This window comes from Ursus arctos, unplaced genomic scaffold (assembly GCF_023065955.2).
Source record: "Ursus arctos isolate Adak ecotype North America unplaced genomic scaffold, UrsArc2.0 scaffold_2, whole genome shotgun sequence".
NCBI lineage: Eukaryota > Metazoa > Chordata > Mammalia > Carnivora > Ursidae > Ursus > Ursus arctos.
The window spans coordinates 74,022,688-74,034,020 of NW_026622874.1; the positions used below are offsets into that span (position 1 = coordinate 74,022,688).

Here is an 11,333-nt window from a genome sequence, read left to right on the forward strand (position 1 = left end):
GTCATTGCATCCACAGCACTTAGTAGAATGCCTGGAACATAGCAGGTGCACAACTGGAGTGTGTTGAATGAATGAGAAAAATGAAAGGATGAGTGGGTGGGTGGGTGGGTGGATGGATAGATGGGTAGACGGATGAACAACAGAACGTCAGAAGCCATTAAATGAGAAAGATAAACTGAGAACAGTTGGCTATAGCTCAGCGGAAAAAGGAATGGTAAGCCTGACCTCCCAGTCCAAAAGACTCCAACTTCTAAAAATTTAGCAAGTGAAAAATACTAAAAGTAAGGCCTTTGGAGTATAACTTGGACTTTTAGCAGTGCCTCGCCAAGGGTGGGACCGTGGCATTTCCAAGGTTCATCCACATCTTAGCAGCTATCAGTACTTCATTCCTTTTTGTGGCAGAATACTACTCCATTGTGAGAGCGACCACTCTTGTGTATCCACTCATCTGTGGATGGACATTTGCACATCATGAATAATGCTGCTATGAACATTCGTGTCCAAGTTTCCAGTCCTCCTGAATATATATCAGGGAGGGGAACTGCAGGGTCCTGTGATAATTCCGCTTAAGATACTGGTGGGTTTTAATAAAATGTAAGTTTCAAATTAAGCCTATTTTTATTGCTTATTCTCTACTAAATAGAGTATACGTAGACGTTAATTCAGAGGACCGCTAGCTACACAGTCAGCACCACACACCAGACTCACTGCACTGTTTTGAGAGTAAGTTCCTAAAGCTTGGGAATTGGTGGCGCTCTCTTTGGGTGCAATTTTCGTCTCCAACCCCTAGGGGTGCTTTGCACACCTGTGTTCAGGCAGTAGGCCCGAGATATACAAGGAGAGCCGAGATGGGAAGAAACCAGAACTTGGTTACGTCCATTCTGTCATTCTGTGTGACCGTTCGTGCCCAGAATGGACAACGGCGAAAGAGCGCATGACCTTAGAGGTGTGATACTTTAATTTGGAAAGTGGACATTTTAGTTCATACATGAACTCTTCTCTGAACTCAGTGCCTTTAAAACTGAAAGGTAATCTCTGTATTTGTCTGTTGCATCAAAACTAACCAGGAACGAAACTACTATCACCCAAGATACTGTTGTAGAGAGGACGGGGGTGTTAAAACAATTATCTACTTTGGCTGTCACATGCTCGAGGTAGCCACTGATTAGAGACCTATCATCCACCACAAGTTTTTTTTGTTTTGTTTTTGGCTTTTCCTTCAATCTCTTTTAAAGCCTGCTGACGGAAAACGCATTCTCTTTCTGGAATCTCTGCAGGAAGTGGATGGTGAGAGTCACTGAAGTGACAACCCCCCCGGGGGGGGGGCACCCCGTCCACTGCCAGCTCTGCCTCCCAAACTGGAGACACCGTGTCCAACACCGACTATTCTACCACAATCTCTGCCTGGCACGTGCTCCGAAGGGGACAGCTTCGCATCTGTGAATTTAATGGGAAACCCAACAGCCTACGGAAGAAAAGCATCATCGAGACTGTCTTGCTTAGGTGAGGCTGGAGCAGCGCCGTCCCACAGAACTTTCTGCAGCGAACAGATCAAATCAGCAAGCATTCCTTGGGCGCCCCCTGTGGGTAGGCAGGGATCTTGCACCTGCGCCTGACGGGCAGCCCAAACTGGGGACTGGAGGTGGCTCCAAGCAGTGCTTAGAAAAACAGCAACACAGGGACACACGCGGCGGAAACAGAAAATCCGGAAAGAATTTGCTTTCAATTCAGCATCTATGTCAGACTGTGTCATTCAAAACCCAAACCTGCATTTTACAATAAAACACGTTTCCCCCCAATTGGAATTTAAGAAGGTATCTTTTGGGCGCTTAGAGCACCAGCCCTGGCTGGTGTCTAATAACCCAGCAATCTTTCTGGAAATCTCCCTGTAGATACATGCCTCCATGAAGGCTAAGTGCGTGCACACGCGGCTGTGTGTTCACTGCTGCGTTGGTCGTAGCAGCGAAAAAAGACAGAACTAACCATTGTCCCTCAGTACAGGGTGGCTAAAATAAAAAGTCATCTTTTTATGGCTTTTTAGGCTGCCGCATAAAAAGAAGATGGACCTGCCGTTGCTGATAAGAATTGATTCCTAAGATGTAAGTGAAGAAAAGCAAGATACAGGACAGTTTACATGGTATGATGTATTTGTAACATGCACAGATAGATACGTAACTTGTACACCCGGAAACACTTCCAGAAGGATACACGGGAACCAGGGCCAGGGTGATTACGCTTGGGGGGATAAGAGTGGAACTGAGGGGTGCGGGGCACAGAGGGAGCCTTTTACTTTTGGGTTAAGCCTTCCATACTAATATATATATGTATACACATATACGTGTACGTACACACATCTACACATTCACAAAAATTCATTTTAGTGATACATAGTATATATTTCATATACACCAATGTATATGGTATAGATACTCTAGTGGGTAATATATGTCTCTTCCATATTTGTATCCTAATAGGACTTTCACTTCTGGCCAAGATTGGATAAAAGAGATTGGCTGGACGCTCCCAACTGAAACAATTCAAAAACACTCGAAATATATAAAGCAATGATTTTGAAGTCACTGGACATCAGGCCACGAAGGAGAGTCCTCCCTGTGGGACGAGCAACAAACGAAACAAGTTGTACAATTACCCCAGCTCACTGCCCGGACAAAGCTTCCAGGCCGCAGTGCAGGGACGGGAGCTCCTTGCGTTGAGGAGACAGAGCTGGGAAGGCGGGAAGCCAGTGTGGCTGGAGTCTGAAGGACAGAGCTCCAAAGAGGAGAGGGCTACCCAAAGCGAGCTCTGGAGATACGCAGAGGGGCCCTCTTAGCAGAGCATCCCCAGTGCAGGCACATGAAGACATAACCCTGGGCTGGGGAAGGAATCATCCCGAGAGGTTAGAGGGAACAATCCCCAGAGCTCCCATGGGGCTGGGAATAGCTCTCCATCCCACCAACCACAGTAGACAATTTCATAATTCGGGCAACATCAAGTCAAATACTCAGAAGGGTTTTGCCTCGGTGTTAGGGCAAAATGAGCCCTGGACTTAATGCCTCTCTGGTCCTATCTAGAGAATACCAAAAAGCCAGATCTCAAAAGATAAAAAATGTTTCCAGTCAATTAGCTCTGCCCCAGAGAAAAGATCAAGAATACTTGTAAAAAGAAAAAAAATTTCAGCTCTCAATAAGGTAAAATGCACAATGCCTAGCATCTAATAAAAATGACCAGGCAGGCAAAGAAGCAGGAAAATATGATCCATGATTGGGGGGGGGGGGGTGTCAATCAACTGAAACCAAACCAGGAATGACACAGATAATAGCATTAGCAGGGGAGGACACTTTAAACATTACAACTGTGTTCCGTGTATTCAAGAAGCTAGACCACAGATAGGACATGTTGAGCAGAAACACAGCAGATACACACACACACACACACACACACACACACACACACCCCACACCTGAATTGAACATCGGGAGATGGAACGACAAAGTCTTGAGATGACAAATACACAAGATGGGATTACAGGCGTGTTTCATGCAGCCGGGGCTGCCGTAGAGTACCACGGACTGGGGGGCTTATACAACAGACGTGTATTTTTAAAAAAGATTTTATTTATTTGAGAGAGAGAGAAAGAGCAAAAGTAGGGGGAGAGGGAGAGAGAGACAAGCAGACTGTCCACTGAGCGGAGCTCAATCGCAGGACTCTGAGATCATGACCTGAGCTGAAGTCAGGTGCTTGACCGACTGAGCCACCCAGGTGCCCTCAGGAACACGTTTCTCACAGTTCTGGAAGCTGGAAGTCCGAGATCAGGGTGCCAGCACAGTGGGTTCTGGTGAGGCTCTCTTGCTGTTTGATAGATGGCTGCCTTCACCTTCTCTCTGTGTCCCTCTCCTGTGTTTCCTCCCCTGGAGAAAGGGGGCACTAATCCCATCACGAGGCCCCACCCCATGACCACCCTCATCACCTCCCCAAGGCCCACCTCCTAACGCCATCACATGGGGAGTCTGGGCTTCAACATACAAATTGGGGGTTGGGGTGGGGGTACAAACATTCAGCCCATAATGAGGCAGATTGGGACAATGAAGAAGAAAAAATCAGTGAAGTTGAAAATGCAGCAATAGAAAGCCTCCAAAAAGAAACAGAAGACTGGGGGAATAAAGAGAGCTATAAAATATTGCTGAGAGAAATACAGAAGGACCTAAATAGAGAGCTACATTACATGTGTGGACCGGAAACCTCAATAGTGCTAAGATGTCACTTCTTTCCCAATTGCAGGTTAGAGTCAAAGCAAACCACAATGAACATCCCAGCAGGCTCTTTTTTTTTTTTTCCTGGCAGAAACTAGTAAACTGGTTCTAAAATTTAAATGCAAATTCAAAGGACCTAAAATAGCCAAAAACAACTTTGAAAAGCAAAAAGGAGGAGGATTTAGACCTTCTGACCTCAAGACATTATAAAACTACAGTATGGTATCGGCACAAAGATGGACAAAGACCACTAGGATAGCACAGACTTCCAAGAGATCCATGCAGAATAAAGAATCCAGAAATATATCCACATATTTACAGTCAACTGATTTTCAACAAAGGCACAAAGTTAATTCTGTGGAGAAAGGCCAGTCTTCTCAACAAATGGTGCTGGAACAATTGGATAGCCATATAATTAAAAAATGAATTTCAGCCCACACCTTGCACCGTATACCAAAATCACATACAAAGACTAACTCCAAATGGGTCACAGACCTAAATATAAAGTCTGAAACTCTAAAGATTCTAGAAAGAAACAGAAAATCTTTGTGACCTATGTTCGGCAAAGATCTCTCAGAAGTGACGTTAAAAACACAACCCGTAAGAGAAAAAACAAACAAACTGGGCCTCATTGGAATTAAGAACAGCTCTTCAAAAGACGTTCTTTAAGAGAATGAAAAGACAAGCCACAGACTAGGAAAAAATATTTGCCAAACATATAATTAATTGATGAAGGACTTGTATGCAGAATATATAGGATTCTTGAAATGCAATATGAAACAATCAAGAATGTTTTTAAATGGGCTTAGGATCTGAGCAGACATTTCGTTGAAGAAGTTACGCTAACAGCAAATGAGCATATGAAAAGCTGTTCGACATAATTACACACTAGGGAAATGCAAGTTAAAGCCACAATAAGATATGAGTGTGCACCTATGGGAATGCCAACGTGTTTAATCCTCCCAACAACTAACCCTTTCAGGTAGTTAATATTATTATTGCTATTTTATGAAGGAAGAAGCTGAAGCGTGAAGAAAAGACTCGAAAGCTGGTAAACAGAGAGCTGGGATTTGAATGCAGACACCTGGCATTCAGGAATCCTCACTCTTAACTAACACTGGTAGGCTTCCCTATATGTAGTCGATATGAACCTTATTTTTTGACTCAATTTTAAGTTAAATGTATATAAACAGCTCTTTGTTAGATATTTTTGCGGTGCATATAGACAGCTCTTTGTTAGATATTTTTGCTGTTTCCAGGGAAAGAAGTAGAAAATTCCCTACACCTAAACTTAATTTTTTGGTCATTTCCTGACTACTTTCATCATATGTGGGGGGAGAGCGCCACCTAATGGTGAAAGGCAGAACTGCAGGCACCTCAAAAAGTGTTTACTCAACCTGCAGGGGGTTAAAATGCTGTGGTCCTGCTGAGTCAGCGTCTAAATGTTTGACCAGCTTGCCCCAGGCGCTAGTCCTGTTTCATCCACTAACCTGCCGAGGGATTTTGCGCAACTTTCCCGGTGTAGGCTTCTGTTGCTGCATTTGTAAATACGGTGCCGGATCTCACATCTGCAGCTCTCACGTATGACCCTGAGTTTACTTAAACACAAGCTTGTATCGGATCTTTGCTCTCTGGATGCTCTGTGCTTGGTGCTTTACATGAATTACAGTGCTTTATCCCCACAGGAACCACACGCGGTGGGGGGAAATATGCCTTTAACATCCCCATTTTACAGATTAGCAAACCGAGGCCGCAGATGGGAAGGCACTGGCCCAATGGTATTCAGCTCATGCGAGTTGGAGGCAGGATTTGAACACAACCTCCGACTTCTGGGCATGGGCTGTAAGGCCGCGTGTCATCTGCCCTCACCGATCTCATTCATCCCCACCCTAGGGAGTCTGACCCCAAGGGTTTTTATTTCTTCCTTTTTTTTTTTTAATTTTGACAATTTTATCGTTTAAAAAATAAATATTACATTTGACATACAAAGTCGTTTTAAAGAACTGTGAGGGTTTTTTAAACATGCTGTGATGCTGTGGTTTATAATAAACACATTGGGTCCTCTTCCCAATTATCGACACCCAGCTCCTAGAACCCCGACAATTTCCTAAGAGAGTGATTAAGGTGTCTCTTGTTATGTTAATGAGGCGACTTTAGAGCCTCCGGTTAGGACGGGGGCTGGTTGCCAGGGAACCAACCTTGTGATTGGAGGGTTGGAACTTTCAGTCCCTCCTCCCCTCCCCCCCCCACCCCAGACCTCAGAGGGCTGGAGCTTGAGCCAATCACCAACGGCCAATGATTTAATCAAGCGTGCCTGTGCGACAAAGCCTTGGCAGTTTGGAGTTTGGAGAGCTTCCAGGTTGGTGAACGTCCCAGAGTTTGGGGAGAGTCGTGCCCAGTGGGGGCATGGGAGCCCTGCACCCTCTCCCCATTACCTTGCCCTAAGCACCTCTTCCACCTGGCTGTTCTGGAATTTTATCCTTTTACAGCAAAAACCATCATCTGGTAAGTGGAAAGTTTTTCTGAGTTCTGTGGGTCGCTCTAGTAAATCAGTCGAATCCAAAGGGGGAGTAGGTCATGGAAAACAAATTTGAAGCCAGTAGGTCAGAAAACAATCTGGACTTTTTATGGGTGTCTGTGGTCCAAGGAGGGGAGGGTCACTGGAACCCCCAAACTACAGCCAGGCAGTCAGAAGGACAGGTGACAACTGGATTTGCAACTGACATATTAATTCAGGGGGGCGGCTCGGGGGGAGCAGTCTTGTAAAACTGAGCCTGTAACCTGTGGAATCGAACGCTATCTCCAGGTGAACAGCCTCAGAATCGAGGAGCTGAGTTGAACTGTGGGACACCTGGCTGGCGTCCCCAGTGTTGTTTGTTGGTGTGGAGAAACCACACCCCCCACCTCGGAAACTGGGTTCAAAACCCCTTTCTATGCCAAGGCCCCACACCCAAGATTCTAACTGAACTGGCTGTGGGGGAGCCCGTGCCTGGCCTAAGATCTCCCAGGTGATCACAATGGGCAGCTGGTTGAGAAACGAAGCTACAGAAGGTAAACACACAGGTGTCCCCGCACTCTTAATGCACATTTGAGCTCTAATCACTTCGGAGGCATAAACAAATTTTGAAAGAAAAAAAATGTTTTTAGAGCAGTTTTAGGCATACGGAAAAACATATCAGGAAGCTCAGAGTTCCCGAATATTCCCTCTCTACCTCCCCACCCCAATTTCCCCTATTATTAACATCTGGCGTTGGTGGGGGTCGTTTGTTACAATGGGTGAACCATAATACGGAATCGTTATTATTAACGAAATTCCGGAGTGTGAGTTAGAGTTCACTCTTGGTGTTGCAGGTTCTGTGAGACTCGATACGTTGCGTAATGTCAAGTATTAACCATCACATGTGACACAGGAGAGTCTCCCCGCCCTCAAAACCAGCCCTCTGCTTGTTCATCCCTTCCCCCACCCAACCCCTGGCAACCACGGATCTTTCTGCTGTGTCTCTACTTTTACAAACTTATTTTTAAAAGCATTTTAAAATGTAGCTAATTAAATCTTTTGGCACGTACTAAGTTTTCCACATTTGAAACGACAACATTTCCAGCTCTCGCTTTGTTGTCTTAGTCCTCGTTGCCACCTTCAATCAGGGGGACCGAAATAAAAATTTTAAAATTAAAATCTATCCAACTCCCCAAACTAAATAAATGTAAAGGAGATGTAAATAGACTTTCAAATGCCGATTCTGGGTAAGTTTGCAGCATTCACACTTTCCGAGTTACTAAAACGGAAAACTGGGCTCAGACTTCTGGAACATGCCATGTTCGGAAAAGGAGAAGGCAGTGGATTCCACGGGCCTAAGAATTGGCTTCCGTGGGATGACGCGGAGGGGTGACCTGTCCCAGAGGAGGGCCAGCAGGGAAGGACGGTCATGGTGAAAGACCTGGCCACGGAGTAATGGTGGGGGTGCCAAGGAAATACCTGCTGATCTGTTTTAGATAGAGTTCGGCGTGCACAGTGCCACGCAGCAAGAGATGGGGTGGGAGAGGTAAAATGAGTATGGGGGCCACCGAAAACCACGTCAAGATTGGTGCCAGCTTGGGCCATAGGGAGCCATGGAAGGTGCCCGAGTAGCAGTGACCCGGTCTGAATCATGAGGGGAAAGGGCCGTAAGACGTGTAGCAGAGACGGTCCTGTGCCGGCCACTCCTGGTCTCTTCTCCTTCCAGCCACATGCCACCGACCGCACTCCCTATTCCTTTTTTGGGTATGACCGTGTGACCGATTCTCGTGATAGAAGCTGTGCGCATAGGGGTTGTTTCTGGGTGGAAGCGTTTAAGATCATACAATTCACGCGCTCCACCTTTGGAGCCTGTGTTCATGCAGTAGCAACGTGAGACGGTAGGGCTCCTGTCATATGTATCCCTAAGAAACGATGAGCAGGTCTGTGCCCGTGAACCTGTATGAGTAGTTGGAGCCAAAAATGATCTCTGCTGCCTTGAGCCTCTGCGGGCTGAGGGATGCCTGTTCTGGCTGCACAGCCTAGCAGGGCTGATCGGAAACCACTGCAGGCCAAGGAGGGTGAGGGTTGCAGGGCGGTGACGGTTGCAAGGCGGTGAGGGTCGCAGGGCGATGAGGTCATGCAGCGACGGCTGTCTGCTGGCACCCCGAACTTGGGGGCTTAACACAGTAAGTGTTCATTTAGCTCCTGAGCCTGTGGGTTGGCTGGATGGTTCTTCTGGACTCACTCACACACCTGGTGGTCACCTGTGGGTCTGACTGGGGGCTCTGCACCACTTGGCTGGATTCTCCTGTGTCTCAGGGTCCCTGGTTTGGGATGGGCTTGGCTGAGACCATGTAGGTGACTTGGCCTGGCCCTGTATGTCTTCCTTCTGCAGGCTAGCCCAGAGGTGTTCTCATAGTGAGGGCAGAGGAGTAAGCGAAGAAAGTGAAAACCGGCAAGTACCTGTTTTGTGTTAGGTCACATTGGCTAACATCTCATTAGCAAAGTCTGTCACATGCCTGAGCCCGGAGTCCAGGGGTAGAACAGAGACCCTGCTCACAGTGAGGTGACGTATTGGGGCCATTTAGGGAACTACACCATCACATCACACAGAGGTGAGGCCACAGGACTTGCTGTCTGATTGGACATGGAGGGAGACATCATGAAAGTTTCCAGCAATGGCCACCAGCCTTTGCCGCCATCTTTGTGCAAGCCTGCCACTCCACCCATCTAGATGTGGCCTCTTTTTCCCTGCCTCTGGAATCTAGGCTGCCCTTGGGACTTGCTTTGACCAGTACAATGTGAGAAAGAGACCCTGCGCCAGTTCCAAGCCTTGTCCAGCTGTCATGGAAGGGTGCTCAGGCTAGACCACTGAATGATGAGCGACCACGTGGAGAGACAGTGGCCACATGGAGAGAAATTGAGGCACACATGAGAATGAAAATCTTCTCCTCCATTCCCCCCTGAACGATGCCATATGAGTGAGCCCAGGTAAAGCTAGAGAAGACTCAGGAGAAATAATAAACCATTGTCGTTTTAACCACTGTGTGTGTGTGTATTTATGACTTGTTATGCAGCAGTTGGTAACTGATACAGGGGAGATGGTGAGAAGGAAGCAAGGCTGATGCTCACATTTCGAACTTGAATACGTAGGGCAGTGGTGGTACCATTCTCTAAGAGCTCCAGAAGGAGGAACTGATTTGAGGAAAGAGTTGTGGATAGAAGTTTGCTATGCCTGAAGGACTGAAGATTGTGGAAAGTGTGACGACAAGCGGGCCAAGGACAGAGTCTTGAGGCGTACTTCTCTTCAGAAGTGGTTCTCAAACTTCAGTGGATAAAACTACTATCTGGTGAGAGCGTAAAATGTGCATTTCCTGTCCCAGCCCTTGAGCTTCTGATTGAGGGGGTCAGGATGCGCCAGAGGAAATCTGCTCTGCAGCCTTGTTCCTGTCCTTCGGCCCCCACTCCCACAAATGGAAAATTCCACCCTCAGTGAGACAGGAGTTAGGCTGGAGACAGAAGGAGAGAGAGCTGGAGCAAAGCGGAGAGGAGGTTTATTTGATTTTACTTCATAGGGTGGCATGGGATCATTTTTACAGTTTTGTGGGGAGAAGTGAGGAGGGAGGGAGAGCTTGAAGAATGGTAGACCTTTCTTCCCTGCCTCAGAGCAGAGAGACTGCTGAGTGGGAGGGCCCCTGGGGTAATTAGAGATAGCAGGGCTGCTGAAGACAGCTGGGAGCAATGCTCTTAGGGGACGTCCGTAAGGAAGATCTGAAGCGGGCTGGCCTTGGGCCTCCGCTGTGTGGCTGAGGGGAAGAACGAGACTGTGGTCACAAGAGTTTGGTGGCGCCTTCTGGCTGCGAGACCCTGAGCAAGCCACTTAACCTCTCTGAGCCTCACCTTCTTCACTGAAAGGAGAATAGTTTGCATCCTGCCTCCAGGTGTATGGCATAGTGTCAAGAGCCCAGGCCCTACATCAGACTTTGTTGGCATCCCAGCTCTACTGCTTATCGGCTCTGAGACCTTGGGCAAGTCATTGTCGGTGACCCTGTCTTCCTACCTGCAAAGTAGAGATCACGACAGTCCCTGCCTAACAGGTGAATTCCTCTTTGACCTCTGGGCTTGTTCATGCGGTTCATCCTGTCTGAAATACCACTTGTCACCCCCACCACCACCCTGTCCCAGTCTGGTGTCAGCTTTAAGGAATTCTCTCCTATAGCCCCGGTTGTCTCCTGTCATAGCCTTTACAGAACTAATTACCTGCTTCATTATCCGCTGTGCCAACCAGGCTGGGGGCCAGGACGACAGGAATCAGGGCAGTTTGGTGGCATCAGCACCTTGTATGGAGACACTTGGCACCACGTGTAACGGATGACAGTGCAGGCTCGGGAGCCCCACGATCCAGGTTCATCACTCTGGTTCCCTCGCTAGGAGCTGTGTGACCTGAGGAAAGGAGTTCAGACGTTTTGACCATCTGTGTTCTCACCCAAAGGCACAATTTTGGAAACACTGCTAGAACGGATTCAGGCAAGAATAACGCTAAAACCGCTGAGTGCAAGGTTGATGAACAGGATATTCACAGGATC

General features: G+C 47.3%; 1 protein-coding gene and 1 long non-coding RNA gene across 6 annotated transcripts in view; one reads left to right on the top strand and one right to left on the bottom strand.

The window, feature by feature from the left end:
• TEKT5 (tektin 5) overlaps nt 1-11,333 on the bottom strand; it is a 50,194-nt gene that overhangs the window by 37,836 nt on the left and 1,025 nt on the right. For 4 of the 5 annotated variants that reach the window (XM_057314832.1, XM_057314830.1, XM_057314833.1 and 1 more), the window contains exon 2: nt 11,008-11,190. The gene's annotated coding sequence lies outside the window, so the exon portion shown is untranslated. Of the gene's footprint in view, nt 1-11,007; nt 11,293-11,333 lie in introns of those variants that run through there. The other variant, XM_057314831.1, reaches the window with a different exon arrangement.
• LOC130544196 (uncharacterized) lies at nt 6,573-9,786 on the top strand. Its single transcript, XR_008960277.1, has 2 exons — nt 6,573-6,755; nt 9,516-9,786. It is a non-coding gene; the product is annotated as an uncharacterized LOC130544196 (long non-coding RNA).